This window comes from Condylura cristata, unplaced genomic scaffold (genome assembly GCF_000260355.1).
Source record: "Condylura cristata isolate star-nosed mole 26May11 unplaced genomic scaffold, ConCri1.0 scaffold00023, whole genome shotgun sequence".
In the NCBI taxonomy this organism is placed as follows: Eukaryota; Metazoa; Chordata; class Mammalia; order Eulipotyphla; family Talpidae; genus Condylura; species Condylura cristata.
This window is the reverse complement of record NW_004567124.1, coordinates 3,338,336-3,356,118: the sequence shown is the minus strand read 5'-3', so window position 1 is coordinate 3,356,118 and position 17,783 is coordinate 3,338,336.

Below are 17,783 nucleotides of genomic sequence, written 5' to 3'. Positions count from 1 at the left end.
GTGGAAAGTCAAAATATGCAGTCAATTACAACACAGTCCAGTCTGACTTTTTTTTTAAGATTTATTTATTTATGCATACAGAATTGGGGCACAGGCCAGAGGTGACAGGACGGTGAGAGGATTCGCCAGAGACAGAGTGGGGAGCAGAACAGGCAGACTGATGAAGTACACTGCTGAGGGGAGCAGCGGGCGGGTCAGGAGAGGTCTGCTGTGCCATTTGGGTCATCTCCAGGGCCTGGGATCAAACTCACGCTGAAATGGCTTTAATTTCTTAGTACTACGCTTTAACCAGCTGCGCCACAAGGGCAGGCCCCTAGTCTGACTTTTAATAGACTCGGTGAGGCTAGGGAGATATGGAAGCCCAGAGAAGGGGCCTTTGCTTAGTCTGGGAGTTAGAGTGTCTTTGGAGGCATCTTATATAGAAGTAGGAGTCTTCCTGAAAGACAAGTGGAAGTAAACAAAACAAAGAAGGGAATTCCAGGAAGAGGAAACAGAATGGGCCGAGGCATACAGTGGACAACAAGAACAGGTCTATCCAATGAAGACAAAATCTGCAGTAGGGAGTGATGTGCCTGCAGAGAGGATGGAGAACTTGACATTGTGCTTGGCAACATGGACTTTATACCACAAGCAGTGAGGAGCCAGTTAAGAATTAGAAGCACCAGGAATAGTGTTAATCAGTGTGGTGGTTGGGAGTGGGCTAAGGAGAGGCCAGTTACAAAAGTCACAGGAGCCAATGTGAAGGGTGTTTGTCTGGGGTGCAGCCCATCACACCAATGACAGGGAGAGCAGATGCCCAACTGCAGAGCGCGGGAACAGGGCAGGCCTTGGTGGTGGGAACTCCCTTGGGGGCCCACATCAGAGCAGACCTCTGGGGGGGGGATGATCACCTCAAGCCCTGGTGGCCTGGTCAGGACTATTTCAGTGGGGTCCATTTGACTGCAAGGGAAGCTGTTTGCTTGAGCCAAATGATGACCTGTGGGAAGGCTGCGGTCGTATTTCACAAAGCCCAAAGGTGAAAATTTTAGCCCCTTCTCTGAGGAACTAAAATCTGGAACTGCAAAGTAACACCTGTGGCTCTCTCTCACAGCTTCTCTTCCTCTTTCTTCTGTCCATTCACTAATCAGCTCTTATTGACTAGAATGACATCACCCAGTTCCTGCCTCCCACCACCAAGGGTTCTGGCTGGGGGAGGGGTGAGGAGCAGCTCTGGGCCTCGGTGCTGATGTCCCAGCGCAGTCTGATAGGCTGAGCCCAGGCAGCAGACTGGCTGCTTGGTGGGGGTCCCTCTGTTCCGGTCATCCCTAGGGCACCCTTGGTTCCAGCACCCACCCTGGTTGGTGTGTTGGGTGGTTTACTCTCGGGGGAGGGGTATGGATGCTGATTTGGCCCCCAAAAGCTGTCTATTCTCAGAGGACGTTTATCTGAAGGGGTAGAGTCTGTCAAAGGACATTTGGGTGAGCCCACCCACCCTTAGGAGGCACAACAGCTAGAACCCACGGGGGCCCCCGTTTACCATTTCAGGAAAGGAGCCAAGACAGGGAAAGCAAAACTTAGAAAAATCTCCCAGCTTGCAAAAAGCATCCAAGAGGAATTTGTCTTGGTGTGCTAAGAGGGGTCCTGGAAGTCCAGGTCCTCCTGCCAGCCTGGGGGGTGGGTGCCAAGCCCAGGGAGGGAGCCCTTGGGGCATCTAGGTCCCTAAGGCTGGAGGGCTACCAGCAAGGAGCCTATAGCCCCAGCCTGAGGGGGTGTCCGGGATTTCTGGGGGCGCCAGGGGAACCTGTGGTATTCCTTCATTTTACATTCTCCCTCAAACTCCACCCAGCACAGGCCTGATGAACCAGAAGCCACGTGGTTGCTTTCCCCAAATGTGGAAGAGAAATCATTCCCCTTTCTCTGCCTAAGTGTCGTCAGAAGCCGGGCTCCCTGAGGGCGGGGGTGGTGGTGGAGGGGTCTCGTTACCCCAGGAGGCTGTACAATCATTTTACATAGAATGGTTTCCCTGTGTAGCAAAGGAGGCCAGCTGTAGGCAATGGAACAGAAACAGCCCCAGCAGAGGGGGTGGGTGGGGGGTAGGGGAATGAGCCAGGGCCCTCACTCTGTCTGGCAGCCCACTCCCTGGGCAGAGGATGTCACAGCGTGGCTGTCCACACGGCCTCTGTACCTCCCAGTTCCGCTCAGCTCCAGCTGCAGTCTCTGCTGTTATGAGTGGAACGCTCTCACCAAGTGTCAGTTTTCTGCCCTGTGAAATGGGAATAAAGATGACACAGAGAGAGGCTGCAGCGCCTGAGCAAGCACTGAGCACTGGGCTGGCTCAGTCAGGTTTCGGTTTTGCCGTTACTGTCCCTGCTTTGGGGGAGAGGTAAGAAAACCTGGGGGGTTACGAGACCCCTCCCAGAAAGCCCGGCTTCTGACAACACTTAGGCAGAGAAAGGAGAATGATTTCTCTTCCACATTTGGGGAAAGCATTGGCTTCTGGTTCATCAGGCCGATGCTGGGTGGAGTTTGAGGGAGAATGTAAAACGAAGGAACACCGCAGGTTTCCCCTGGCGCCCCCAGAAATCCTGACACGCCCTCAGGCTGGGGCTACAGGCTCCTTGCTGGTAGCCCTCCAGCCTTAGGGACCTAGATGCCCCAAGGGCTGCCTCCATGGGCTTGGCACACACTCCCCAGGCTGGCAGCATGAGGGCCTGCAAGGCCTCAGCCCCTCCCTCACGGTTCATTTCTTGGTTTTCAGTGGACATTGTAACGCATCTGATGTGCCAGCCAGACCCTCCTTCCCAGTGCTTTCTTACCTGTTCCCCACAACTGCACCTCTGCGATTTCATTTGGGCTCTTTCCTCCTCTGCCCTCCCTTATGAGAGCCCCAGGCCCAGACCTCTTCCTTCCTCAGGGTGAAGCTCAGTGCTGCCCTTTCATGGCAGCTCGTAGTGAGCAAGAGAGCATTCACCCCTCCCTCCTGTTCCCCAAGGCTCCACTTCAATGATCCTCTACTAGAGAGTGGCAGCATCTGTGGTGCTGGGTCCATGCATACATCTAGCTGTGTGAACTCAGCTTTTTTGTTCCTCAGTTTCCTCATGTGCCAAACAGGGGTAACATCAGAAGTCTTGAGCTCTGATGTTGAGAATGCAGGGGTCAGCACGTGCAGAACACTCGTGGTGTTTATAGGGAGGACTCACTGCAGAAGGACTGTTTCTTTAAAGCAATCTTCATAAGTAGGAATTTTAAGGATGGTGTAGACTTCTACTGCGTGAGTCAATCATAGTTTATTGGCTGGATCTCTTGTGGGGCTCTTAGGCTGTGACCCGTCTTCCACTATCTACACAATGCTGCAGTGAACATCTTGCGTAGCAATCTTTCTGCTTACCCCTGATTGCTCCCTTAGAAGAACTCCCCAATTTTGCTCATCTTTGAACAAATTCTCATCCCTCAGACTTTTCACTGATGCCCTTTGAAAGAAAACTAAAGCCTATTTTCCACCAGACAAAGAAACATATGGAACATGTTAACCAAGAGGTGGTTTAGGAAGGTAGAAATCGGTTCAAGATGGGTTTGGATCCATTTCAGAATATTTGACACAGAGTTGGTCATAAAGCTCCCCTCGAGCCCCTTCCTGGAGGAGAGGCAGAGTCTCCATCCTCAGGGACCACTGATTTCTCTCTTTGAGGCAATTCCAAGGGGCTTTGATGTTCTTGGCGTTGGAGAAGCAGCAATGACAGATCAATAAATGAAGCCAGACGATCTGGACAGAACAGCACTCCTCCAGCCAGCAGGGGGTGATAGTGCCTGAATCTGCCAATCCGGAGGACCTGGTGGATTTCTTGCTACTGGGACCCTCTTTGTTGTTGTCTTAGAATTTGGGCTTATTTTTTATACATTTCTCCCAGCATTTTCTTCCCTTCCTTCCACATTTATACTTTTCAGATTCAATTTGGATTGCCATTTATTCATCCATTCAGGAGAAATCTGTTATACAGCACCCCCCAAGCCCTATGTCAGGATAGTTTTCAGACTTCTAAGACTGAGACACGCTTGCTAAGCAGGCTCTACCTCACATGTACCAAACATGCCGAAATTCACCAGTAGAGTATATTAAGTATGCATTTTTCTCTAAAACTATAAAGACTGTTTTTATAACATAGCTTTTGAAATTATTTGGCTACAAGTAATTCATTTGATTTATGGTTGCCTTTGATTTCTCAGCAATTATCAGGGGTACTCAGGAATTCTTGCAAAGTGAGAAAATCTAACCTGCACATCATTTTCAAATGTAATGAAATTTTTATGAATTTTTATGAATACTAAGTGAAACCATTAATGAGGCTGATGTAATATTTTGTTTTGTAGACGTTTCATTAAAATTTTATTAATTTCTATTGCAAAGTTTTCCCTTTGTGTTCGGAATCCAAATCATCTTGTTTTTGTGCCTCAAACTTTTTCAGTGATTTCTGCAAAGTCCTCAGGCCTCGTAGTACCCTGTGACTCACAGATCCCTATCAGGCTTGGTGATATCAAGATAAAAGGCTCAGCACAGTTTTCATGGATTTCCTGGGCAGCTGAGTGACAGATGGGCCAAATACTGTCAGAGGAGAGTAAGTATTGCTGTACTGGACTGTGACAGGGCACAGCGAAAGTGTCTCCTCTAAGTTGATTAGGAGCAGGAGGTGGTCAGTGAGATTCTTGAGAGCAGACGTGGCTCAAGCCAGCCATGAGTGGCAAACAGGAGTTTTCTAAGCATACAGGAGGAGGAGAAGGGCATTGCGAGCACAGGAAGGAGTAAATGCAAAGGGGGCAGTCCAGAAAAGAGCCTTCTAGAAAACAAGCTGACCTTGCCCACGTTGATGTCTCTTATTTCCCAGGGAGCTTGTGCCCCATTTTAAGAGGATCCAAAGGTGACTCCTGCACTGAGGTCTGACACGTGGTTTCTCTTAGTGGGTCCAGCTGGATGAGAACTAGACCTCCTTCAGAAACTGGGGGGTAGAGGGTGGGGAGCGTGGGAGAGGTGACCAACTTGAGGGACTGCAGCCCATGTGGAATAGTAGTTGTTCCAAAGTTGTTTTGAAGTTTGGGTGAAAGTCTACTTATTGGGGGGGAGGAGTCTAGAATGGGGGTTCAACCATTCCTTGGAGACTTAGGGCTTTCAACTTAGAGATGCCCCCAGCTCGAGCTCCACATTGGCCCTTCCACTGGCCTTTCCTCTGGACAACCTGTCTTGTCTGATGGCTCCCTGGGCCAGCAGACCACTGATGACCTAATAGGCTGAAGACTGTGCATAATTTATTCCAGTGAGTAACTGATCACGTTAGGATGCACAAGGGCAAGTACGAGGAAGAGAAGGGAGAAGAGGAAAACTTCTAGCTTAGGTGATCTTAGGCAGATCACTTCTTTTGGGCCTCAGTTTTATCAACGGTAAAATGGGGCGGGTTGGATCAGTGGTTGCAAATATGGCTGCTATCAGAACCACCAGAGATACCTTTATAAATAGAGGTTCCACAGTCATATCTCTCTTCAGTACCAATGCAATAGGGTCAGGGTGAGGCCAGGAACCTGTGTGGTGATAAGCAGCTCTTATAACTCCTGCAAGGCTGGTCTAACGGGCAGCTGGAAACCATCGAGACCAAAATGATAACCTCAAAGCTCCCAGCCTGTTCATTGATAGGAGAGGATTTCCCCTCTTTGCAGGATCAGTATAATTGGTTGGGGGTGGGGGAGGAGATGAGAGACCTTTCTTTTGGCCCCATCTCTGTCACTAATTCATTTCCCAGTTACAGTTCCTCCCTGAGCCTTGCTGAGCCCTCCGCCACTTACATGGACAATGTCACACTGCTTTTATCTGAGTACCAAGTCACCGTGTGCTTGGGGAGATTTCTCAAAACACAGCAACCTGGACTCTAGCCGCTCAGAGCTTCTAGTTCTGTACATCTGGCATAGTTTGGGATGGAAGTGCTTAAGGGCTGCCAGATCATTCCAAAGATCAGCCAGGTTTGTAGGGCAGTGACCTGTCCACGGTGCTGCCTGGTGGGACAGCTTCACCATTCCCAGCTCAGGGAAGCCCCTGCCATGTTGGAGGAAGCAAGGCCCACAAAAGGAGCCAGCCATGTTTTCACCCACCGTTCAGGCTCCAAGGGGTCTATACAAATCTGCCAGGGAAGCACTCCACTGAGCTGCCCCAGAACCAGCAGTCCTGGGCACAAGCCTGGTTGCTGGGGTGATCTTGGGCAAGTCACAAGAGCTCCCAAAGTCAGTTTCTTGGTAAAATGAGGTCAGCAGTAACTCATCTTCTCAGCCCAGTTGGGAGGATGCAATGAAACCACTTGGACCCCATGTATGCTCATACTTTATGTAAATTGTCCACCCCCTGCAGCCATCTTCCCTCCAGCCATCTGCACAGGGACCACAGGGCCCCAGCCCAGCTGAGTGTTATCATCTCTTGCTCCACTGCAAGTAGGGCTTGGAGGGAATCAGTTGCTGCCCTGCACCCGAGGGCCAAAGGCCACCAAGGAAGCCCAGCTTTTGGGCCAGGAGGTAATCTCTGCAGTTACTCTGCTCTGCACAGCCAGCTGCTTTGCCCAGCATGTTTGGGTTTTCTCTCAACCTTTGGAGCCTTGCTTGACACCCCAGTTGGTCCACAGGAGCCCGCCTGCTGCCTAGTCAGGGAGACTGAAACCAGTTCCAGTGAGCTGAATCGGTTCTTGCCTCTGTTGCTTTATTCTCCATCGTTTCTCCTCATCCTAATCCAAGATTCCTTCATTTCTGACTTGGACAAGGAAGAGCCTCCCTATTGATCCCCTCTGCTTCCATTGTTGTTCTCTGCACATATGTTCGTCTCGTAGCAGCTGAAGGGGCCTCTCCAAGTTGTGGCTATGATCATGTCATTAATTAATTTATTTAAATAAATGCACACACACACATATTCATCTTTTTTCATTTTTGTACAATTATGCTTTCTCCTCTCAGGTGTAGCCCCAATAAAATTCCCACCACCAATTCACCTGTGCGCCGTTTTGACAGGTTACCCATTCTCATTGAATAGAGTCCAAACTGGCAAATAATGAATCCCTGCAGAACACCTTCTCAGTATGAATAACCTGTGTATGAATAACCTGTGCCTTCTGGCATTCGTGCTCCACCTCATGTCATGTTACCTACCCTCATTCACTTTGGAGGCACAAAAGTGCTATGTCATCTAACCTGTTGTCTGGCCCGCCTTTGCATCCAGCTCCTTCTCCCGGCTCTCTGCAGTGGGCAGAACTCTGTTTGAACTCCAGACAACGGGATATGAGCAGAAGTGATGGCCACCACCCCAGGTCTGGCCCAGGGAACAGCACAGTAGTTAATCAGAAGCAACTTGGGCTTTGAATACCGAGTGAAAGACCACCCACCAAACACCTGACTGACTGACAACAAGGAGGAATAAACTTTTGTTGTCTGCAGTCACTGTGTGTGTGCTCTAGCAGTTAGAAGGACTTACCCTGACTCCAGTCTATTCTCTGATCCTGGAATCTTTGAAGCTTCACCCTGCTTCTCCTGTCCTGTCCCTGTGATGGGAGTGCTTTCTCCGATCATTCCTCATGTATTTGTCTCTGTAAGTGCTAGGTTTTCATATAAAATCATCACCCAACTGTTAGCCTATGTCTATGTTCTTGTCAAAGAATTTATAGAACTTTTTACAATTTGTGCACGATGAATTTTTATTTCATCATGTTTCTCCCTAGAACATAAGCTCCAAGGGCATGAATCAAGTCTGTCTCACTCACCTGTGTATAGCCCATGCCAAAGTGCCCGGCAAAAGTAGTCATCGGACAATTATTAACTGATGGATTAAACTGAATGAATAAAGCAATTATGTATGATTCAGCTTAGTTCAATTCAAATATTGACCGGGCATCAACTCTGTGCAAGGCACTTGACACACATATAATGCATCCTCTACTTAATTCTCATTAACCCCCTGGGGATAGGGGCGGTGTAAGAATATTATTCTCCCCATTTTACAGGCTCAAAAGGCATTGCCGGCAGTCACCGCACAGGTACATTCCACATGGCTGCCTCCAGCCACCATCCCTGTCCTGAGAACTAGGTACTCCTATCTCCATCTCACAAAAAGAAAAGCTCATGTTCAAATAGACCAGGGCACTGTCCCAAGGTCATAGAACTAATAACTAATGAGGTATTGGAGCTGGGATTTCAACCCAGACCTCCGGGGAGGGAGTGAAGGAACAGCCCTCCTCCCTTACAGTGCTATTCTTCCTAAAGTCTGACAGCCTCATTAAAAATCCCAAAAGCATATTCTGAGCGTGGGTAGAAATGAAGACCTGGAATTTCTCCAGAGTCCTTTGAGCTCGGTTTGCAGTGGGATTTAATTTTAAATGTAGAACCCTTTCTCCCCCGTGACGCCCGGGACTGAGGTGGCGCCATCTTGCGCGCGGAACGGGACTCCGGCTGGGGTGTTGGTATCTCCTAGGAGTCCGGTGGGGCTGGCCACCTCCTGTCAGCTGGAGACAAGAGCATTCAGGTTCATCTGGGGAGAGCAGCCTGAGCTGTTGATAGGCAAAGAAAATCTGTGATTAATTATGGCAGATGAAAGGACGAAGTAATGAATCCTTTCTGAGGGCCAGGCAAGCTGAGAAGTCTCACTCTCTGAATGCATTTGGAGACGGCACAGGCCCTTCTGAAACCGGCAGTAAACTTTAATGGCTGCAAGTTCTGTGACTTGGCTGGCTGTGGATTGGATGGTGCCTATAACTCACGAATTCTCCAGGGCGGGAGCTAATTAGGGTGCAATTTTTCAATTACGGAACATTGAGCGAGCTTCTCCCCCGCCCCCCTCCCACCACCCCTCAATGGATACACTCCATTTGTCTATTTTCCTTTATTTCTTAATCATTTGATGATATGACAGCAATTATTTATCATTTGCAAGAGAAATCGTCACGCAACTATTGTTTCCCTCTGGAAGCCCGAGCTCTTCTGAGCCGTGGGGATGGTTACATTTGATAAATGTTTGCATTCCCCACTGCCCGGCTACCCTCTCACCCCGGTTGGTGTGGCAACAGGAAAACATTCGCCTGTGACGTGGGCCGGCTCTGATTGGAAGGCCATTTGTAAAAAGGCATGGAAAAGAGCAGGATCGAGTTAAAAGAGCAGCCCTGAGCCCCAGGCCCACCCACATCACCCAGGTTGGAGGCTGTGGGACATTTGCTTTGGGAAATTTGGTCATTTCTCAGAGTTAATAAGCCAGCCTCAGAATCAGGAATGCAAACTAGAAACAGAGCGAAAAGAAAAAAGGCAAAGAAAAAAGCAGCACGCCACCAGAAATGGGAAAACTTAAAATGACTTTGTTTAAATGTCATGGTTCTCTCAAAACCCAGTTCTCATATGTATGCAAGTTAATTAAATGGAAAAATGTCAAATTAGTTGCTTAAAATATTAATGGCAGAAATTATCCCAGATTCTGGAGCAGGCAGAGTAGAGGAAACTAACCTTTCAAGGTTTAACCCTTTTCTTGGTCAGCCTTCTCACACAGAATAGCTTTTCCTTCCATCTGTCAGAGATCCGTGACAGCTAAAGCCTCCTGTAGGTTGAGTGGGTCTGCAACCTGGAATTCCCCCTGTGACACAGGACTCATGGGTGGCAATGATCTCTACAGTACTGACTTTGCAAGGGGAATTTGAGGGCCCTGCAGAGGCCCAATAACCACAATTAAGTCCCGGTGGCCTGTTCTGGAATCGGGGTAACTTGCCATTTTTTTTTTTCTATTGCTTTTTGAAGGGAATTTTAGTTTAAAATTTTCATTAAGATGCAAAAGAGGAAAGATGGCATACAAAGAGGTGCCAATGTACTATTCGCCATGTGTTTATTTGGTAGAAAAGGGCCCACAACCGGGTGGGTTCCCTGGTGGTGGGAAAGAAGAGAGTCACAGACATCAGCGTTCCGGGTCTGATAGGGGAAGGCCGGGCTCTAGTCTGGTCTCATGTTAGCTTGTGGAGAAACTGAGAATGCAAGGGACGTTTCCAAAGCCACACTGCTATTGATTGACGATTCAGTTCATTCATGCAACACAGTTCCTGCCTCTCCCCCAGGGACTTCCATGTAGTACCCGAGGGCAGGCAAATCAACATGGGACAAAACATGCCACATGCATAGTCCTGTAGAAGGAATGACAGAGGGTGCAAAGTGGGCTATGGGTCTGGGGGCACCTATTCTCCACTGTCCAAAGAGCAGCTACCATCCATCAGAGCAGCCAACTTTACACAAGACATAGCTTCCCTTTTCTCTGGAAAAGGCAAGCAAACACCGTTTATTGAGAAAGTTACGGTTAGTCACTGTGCAGGGACATTCAAATTTATCCCATATAGTTCCAGAGAGACATAATCTCTATTTCACAGACCAGGGAAGTAGAGGCTCTCTCATCAAAGCAAGTAGCTAAACACCATCTGCAGGACTTGATAATCCTACCCCAGGCCATGGGGTGACTGTTTACCCATAACTGCAGATTAGCAGTTATTAGGAAGTGCCAAATAATAAGGGTAAGACCCAGTTTCCAAAAGTGGTAAGCCCAGAAGGAAGAAGAAAATATTCTGGGGGAAAATATCCAAATAATTTAAGGAAATCTTAGGTATATATATATATATTTTATCTACTCTATGTAGTAAGCTGAGTCATGGCCCCCAATAAATCTATGTCCTCAGCCTGGAACCTGTGAATGTTACCTTCTCTGGCAAAAAGGACTTAGCATATGTCCTGGGATGGGCGGATTATCCTTGATTATTCACTGTAATCACAAGAGCCTTTCACAGAAGGAGGCAGGGGGATGAAGGAGAGGAGTAGGCCATGTGCTAAGAGAAACAGATTCAATGATGAGCTTAGAAGATAGAGGAAGGGGCCCTGAGCCAAGGAATACTGGTGGACATTGTGTTACAGGGCAGCCCAGTGTGAACCAGGCCGCCTGTCTGTGGGGCCTCACCAGCTCGCTTAAAATTTAGTTATCCTGCAGGCACACACAAAAAGCTCAACAATGGGTTTATTTACAAAAGGGGAAAAGAAAGGGAAACAACCTAGGGAAAGAGAGAGAGGTACAAAGTAAATGGAATATCTTACTGGCTCTGATAACAAACTAACTGAAAGCCCTGAGTCATGTGGTCCCAAGAGCCATTTCCCCAGCAAGAGAGCGGCAGTAGAAAATGTCTGTGTATCCCCCGAAGTCCCAGAATGCCTGCTTAGCTCTGCCCTTGGGTCCTGCAGTTCTCTCCCTGGTACTGCTGGGAGTTGTAGTTTCCAGTCGCTGGAGTAGGGGGCAGGGTTCAGAAAGCTGGAGTAGGGGGTGGAGTTCACAAAACTCTGCAGGGTTCCTTTAGGACATCCTTCCCCTTAAAAACTGGAAGCTAGAAAAGGCAAGGCAGTCACAAAGGACAGGCAGCCACCTCTCTTCCCACCAGCCCTGGTGCATCTCTGCTGGTTTGGCTTCCTGAAGCCATGTAGGAGCAGGGAAGAGCTGCTGTATTGGAAATAGATTGGGAAAACAGGTTTTGAACAAGAGCCAGGTTGTCTAAGACTACTAACAGAAGTTCCCTTGGGGCAGAGCTGCCAGCTCTCCCCCTTTCTCTGAGGACCCTAGTCTAGGTCAAAGAGGAACAGGAAGCAAGATCCCCAGCTGGGCTGATGTAACCGCCCCCCCCCCCATGCTTGAGAACAGAGTCTCTCTGAGTGATAGCTCACAATAATGCCAGCAGGTGGTCCCAGAGCCACGGGGAGGTTCTGACACACGGGAGCGTCTCCATGCTCGAGAGACCAGGAAGGAGGGCACACTCTCCCTGCACCCTGCCTGCCTCCATCCACCATGAGGCACCACAGCACTGCCCAGGGAGGCTGGCCCCATTGCCGCATGGTGACTTATTTGACACACTTAATTAGCTTATTTCCATGTAACATGTTTTAATGGAGGCCATTACAGCCTAATAAAAGGAAACAATAGTCTATAAATCCCAGGATCAATAGAAGGGAAAGTGGCGAGGCCAGAAGCGACTACTGAAAGATCCAGAGGGGCTTCAAGAATAAAATTCCCCTTAAAATGGAAAGACTAGGGGCAAGAACATTTGCCAGCTCACTCACTCAGTAGGCAAATATCTAGAAGGCACAGCCCCCCAGCTTGGCATTCCCTTAAAGCCCCAGAAGGCAGACAAAGGACACAACCTGGGATTCGTAGGGGTGTGGGGGGTGGAGGGAGAAGAAACAAGAACAAGAATGTTACAAGTCATTGTGGTCACTTAGAAACAAGAGTTGGAGTGAGAGACTTTCTGCAGGCAGAATATTTAGGAGGTTTTGAAGTTTCAACAGGAGTTTTCTTTGTTGAGAAGAGAGTGGGGAAGAACACTCAGCTAGTTTATAGGCATCAATGGGAGCTGGTGAGTTTGAGGAATGAGGAGTGTGAGAAGCATAGAGTATAGACAAGGGGCATGGGAGAGGCTGAAACTGGAATGTTGAAGCCCATTGGGGAAGAACCTTCTTTGCCAAGCTGGACTTAGGATTCTTTTGAAGCCCAGTGATCTGGAAGGACTTGGCTGACATGCTTGTGAGAACCTGCAGAGAAAACCCCTGGTCCTCAATTCATTCTGCACCCTGTGGGATTGGTCTGGCCCCCTGCAGGCTTGGCAGGATCAGCTGTTCCTGCGCTCCCAGTCCCAGCTGGCACTGTGCCCTCCGTCGGAGCTCCTCTTCATGCCTGCTCAGAAGCTCACGGCACATTAAGGAGCAAGGCAGGCATCCTGACATGAATTTGGAGGCAGAGTTGGAGCAGTTTGAGGAAGACAGAGGAGAGGAGGAGGAAGCCCTTGGAAGGAAAGATCTTGACCAGGAGAAGACTAAGAAGGTGTTTTGAGGGAATGGTGAGATATCCAACTCCAGACAGCTCCAGAAAGCTGTTAGCGCCATGCGTGGCTCCACACTTCCATGACTGGTTAGTCTGGCGCTGAACAACCCCTGGTGCATGCTCAAGGAAGACCACTGGATCAGTCAGTTTTCCCCCAACAGTGATCTGCAGCCCTACAAGTCCATGCCTGGTATTTGAGAGGAGAACTGGATTCTTAGTTTAGCCTAGTCAGTGATGTAACTGCCAGCTATATTCACTATCTCTCTGAATCTCAGCTTCTTTCTGGTAAGTGAATTTCTCTTAACTCTTTCAGCCACACATCTGACCAGCCACCATCTCCAGTTATTTTTTCCATCCTTAGCTGAGGTGTCCATCATCTCCCTCCTGGAAACAGAGCTCTGACCCTGGCTTCTGGCTTCCAGACTTGTTTCCCCACTTTCCAGGGCCTGCTTCCAGGAAGAGCCAGATGGTAGATATTTAGACTTTGTGGCCACATAATCTTGGTTGCTAGAAACAACCTCTTCTTTAGCTAGTGAGTGGAAAACAGATGTGGTATATCCATTCAGCAGAATAGTCTTCAGCATTAAAACAAGATGATATTGATCCATGCTGATACATGGTTAAAGTCTTAAGGACTTAATGTTCAGTAGAAGAAACCAATCACAGAAGTCCATATATTATAGGGTCTCATATAAAAGTTCCAGGATTTCAAATCCTCATAGACAGAAAGTAGATGAGTGGCTTCCTAGGGCTGGAAGTGAGGTGGTGGGCAGGGAGCAGGGGGTAGGGGCTGGGTTGTGAATAGAGGTATAGAAGTTCTATTTGCAATGATGAAAATGTTCTAGATTGATGGCAGTGATGGTTGCCCAACTCTGTGATTGTCCTAAAAGTCCTGAATGACATACTTTTATTTTTTTAAAGATTTATTTATTTATGCATATAGAACTGGGCTATAGGCCAGAGGTGCAGTGGTGGTGAAAGGATTCACCAGAGACAGAGTGGGGAGCAGAACAGGCAGAATGATGAAGTACACTGCTGAGGGGAGCAATGGGCAGGTCAGGAGAGGTCTGCCACACCATGTGGGTCACCTCCGGGGCGGGGGATTGAACTTATACTGAAGCAGCTGTGGCTAGCTTGCAGTGCTGCATCTTAACCTGTTGCACCACCTGGGAGGGGGAGCTCTGAATGACATACTTTTTTTTTTTTTTTTAAAGATTTATTTATTTATGCATATAGAACTGGGCTATAGGCCAGAGGTGCAGTGGTGGTGAAAGGATTCACCAGAGACAGAGTGGGGAGCAGAACAGGCAGATTAATGAAGTACACTGCTGAGGGGAGCAGCGGGCGGGTCAGGAGAGGTCTGCCTCGCCATGTGGTCTCCTCCAGGGCAGGCGGGAATCGAACTCATGCGGAAGTGGCTTAAGCTTCTTAGTGCTGTGCTTTAACCCGCTGCGCCACCAGGGAGGGCCCTCTGAATGACATACTTTTAATAAATGAATTATATAGTATGAATTCTGTATCAATAAAGCTATAGTGAAAATGTAAAAAGTATTTTTACCTCTACCAAAATAAGTCCTGGACTGGCTTTGGCCTATGGGCTAATCCAGGGGTTTGCTAATCCAAGAGTCTGTATTGCTACCCAAAAGAACCATTTAAAATACAGGTGTGGTCTTGTCCCTCCCATGCCAGAAACCTTCAATGGCTCCCCATTACCCCCTGGATAAAGCACTAACTCTGGTTCCTATTCATGGCTTTCCACACCCTATCCTCAGCTTGTCTTTCTAGCCTTGTGTCCTTTTATGCTTCTCCATGCTATAGCCGCATAGACAAGTACTCACATCCGTGGGCTCATCCCTTTGATTTAGTCTGCTGGTCTCACTGCCTTCAGCATTTGAGGAAATTCTTATGCATTTCTCCAGCTCTCACTCTCAAACATTCCTCTATGGGTCCTTCCCGCCTCTCCCTGGGAGAATAAATTGCTCTATGGGAGGCACTGTCTTATATTTATTTGTTTAAACATATATTTCCCTTCATGAGACTGCCAGCTACTGGGCAGCAGTAGAATGAAGTCCATGTCTTTTCTTCCTGGTCCAATCAATGTTCTGCACAAGTGCCAGGCAAGCAGCACTCAGTAACTGCTTTCTGGAAATGAATTGTAGCCCAGTACGAAACAGATTAGCTAAACCATATGAGAAACTCCGCAAAATCCTACTGTGGAAAAGATTCTCTAGTAATCCAAGTCCCTCGTTTTCTATAAGACCAAGGCCCAGAGAGGGGAAGTGACTTACCCAGAGCCACCCAGCATTTAGGGGCTAAGGCAGATGAGACTGAGTCGCCACCTCCCTCTAGGAGTTCTTCTCTGCACTCTTCCACATTTTTCTGCAATCCCCTCCAACATTAACACTCTAGGAATCAGTGAAGTTTGCCACAGCCAAGTTTTACAGCCATTGCTTTGGCCCAGCTGAGTCAGACATCCCAATGGCCAGCCGCCTGGTTCTCCTCTGGTTCCACTCTGGGCACGCTTGAGCTCCCTGGAAGGGGTCACCCACCCCAGGAGCAGCTCGAGGAGTTGGCTAGAGCCCGCAGACGTTGCTGGCTGCAGGAACATAGAGCACAGCCCAGTCTCTGACGCAACTGGAGCAAGAGGTTGGATTCCAGCTCAGATTTGGATCCCACGGTTTGATTTATTGCATTGGGTACTTGTTCCACACATGTTTTTCCTATGCCTGGGGACACCCCAGTCTGACTTCGGGTTTCTCTGTCTTTTATCGTGTGTGTGTGAGTGAGTGTGTGTGTGTGTGTGTGTGTGTGTGGGGAGAAGGCAGGTTTTTCTGAGCCAGGTACAGGAATTAATGTCCCTACAGCTGCTAAATAATGAAAGATTCTGGGATTCACTACGGTTTGCTCCTTTCATGCAGGCACACATAGAGCCAGCTTCAGCTTCCATGGCCTGCAGCTGAGTCCCTACTGTGTACCAGGCACTTCATCCTTGCAAACTTCACAGCAGCGGGGATTGCCCTTGTGTTAAGGACAAAGGAAGCAGCGCTTGGAGAAGTAGCACAGTGTACCCAAGGCCCCTGGTCAGCAGTGATGCCTAGAGCCAGACCTAGGAGTTTAATCCTAGTCTTGCTTTCTGCTACACTCCCTCTTACACCCTCCTTTGTATAGGGAGAGCTGTTGTTTGCCAGGCCTCAGGTCAATGACAAACATGTGGTCTCCATTTTCTGAAGGCTTCATTCATATTTGCATATGCTATTTGCCTACCAACGTGGGGAATAGCATTACTAAGGCTGATCAACCTCCAGGCTTAGGCCATGTTGGTATTTTCTATTGATCCTCTGGTTTCTTCAGCTTAGTGATCAGCTGTTCTTATGTCTTTCATTTAGCTGAGGAAGAAGTTAAGGTCCTGGGAGGTCAAGCAACATGGCCAGTGACCAACGGGAGCTGCACCCCTCCCCTCAGCTCAGGCTCCTCCTGGATTGCCTTCATGCAACAAGCTCTCTTTCTCCTGGAAAGTTGTTGAGCCATTTCCAATCACTCGCCCTTCATTTGTGGGGAGTGAGCCTTCTCATTGCAGTTGTGTTCATGTCTTTGTGATGTCCTCCTGGCTCTATCAGTGACACCAGCACACTAGGTCAAGAACTGGAAGACACATACTTTGCTCATGGCTTCTGCGGGGCTGGCTTTAAGGGTCTTCCAGGCCTTGTCCTAGCAGCTCCTGGCAGGAACACAATGACCATTTAGAAAGGGAGCTAGTTCTCACTCTAGCCTTCCCAATCTCCAGGTAAGACATGGAGGCCAGGAAGAATTGATTTGACTAACCCAAGCACACATGAGGACTTGAGTCACTGCCCAGACTAGGAATCATTGCATTTGCTGCAAAGTGTGACTGTGATTTGGAGGGTCTATATATCTTTTCTAGTGTTTCCTAGTGGAAAAAATGGCCTTTGTGAGAAGGGGAGCAGATGTCAGTTCTTTTGAGGATGCATTTATGAATGTTCAGTGTTGTTTGAACTGTAAAAGATTACCCAAGAGGCAGTGAGCACCCCATGGCAGGAGAGGACCAAGTAGAGGCCACATAACCCCAAGCGAATGTGGGGTGTGGATTATATTGATGGAGGCTCATGACTTTAGTGTCTGACCTATAGAACCCAAGCCTCGGGGCCCAAGAACTGCCTTTCCATTTAGGAGAGTGGGGGGCGGTGTGGAGAGGGGGACAGTAGCTTCAATGATACAAAAACCCTTCTCCCCAAAGAAGTCTCATTGTTCACCATCAACTAAAGATTTTGGGATGTTCTCCAATATGGACCTGGGCCTTGTAATTTAATTTTAGCCCCCCCAATTGGGGTACCTAACCAGATGAAAGGCCCAATAATTAGTAGATGTTACAGAACCTCCTTCTGGGAAAATGAACCCAGGAATTGGGTGAGGATTGTCCCAGACACTCAGCTGCAGCTGAGGGGCAGATGAAAGCACAGTTAATGGCCGTTGGTCAATTCCAAGCAGCAGCCTGGACATCTCCTTAGACCTCAGGGTCCAGCGGTCATTGGACAGTGGGCACAGAAAGGACTCTTCCAGTGGGGGGAGCGGAGGATATGTGTCTCTACTGTAGTCTTGACTCTATTAACTATGCCCATGGGTATGCCACTAGGCGTCCGAATGGGTTTCTGCATCTGTGTAATAGAGACAGCAACTCCTCCTGTCTCTCGGGTTGTGAGCAGGTAGATGATGTTCCTAACACAGAGCTGGGGGAGGAAGTGGTTTGAATCCCACATCTTGATTTATTGAGTGGGGTAGTCACTCTTCGAAGTTCCTTCCTCAGCTTGGGGCCAGCCAGACCGAGTGTGGTTTCCTCCCTCAGAGCGTGTGCCTGCGTGCATGTCAGGTACCCGTCTCGCACAGGCTGGGGTTCACG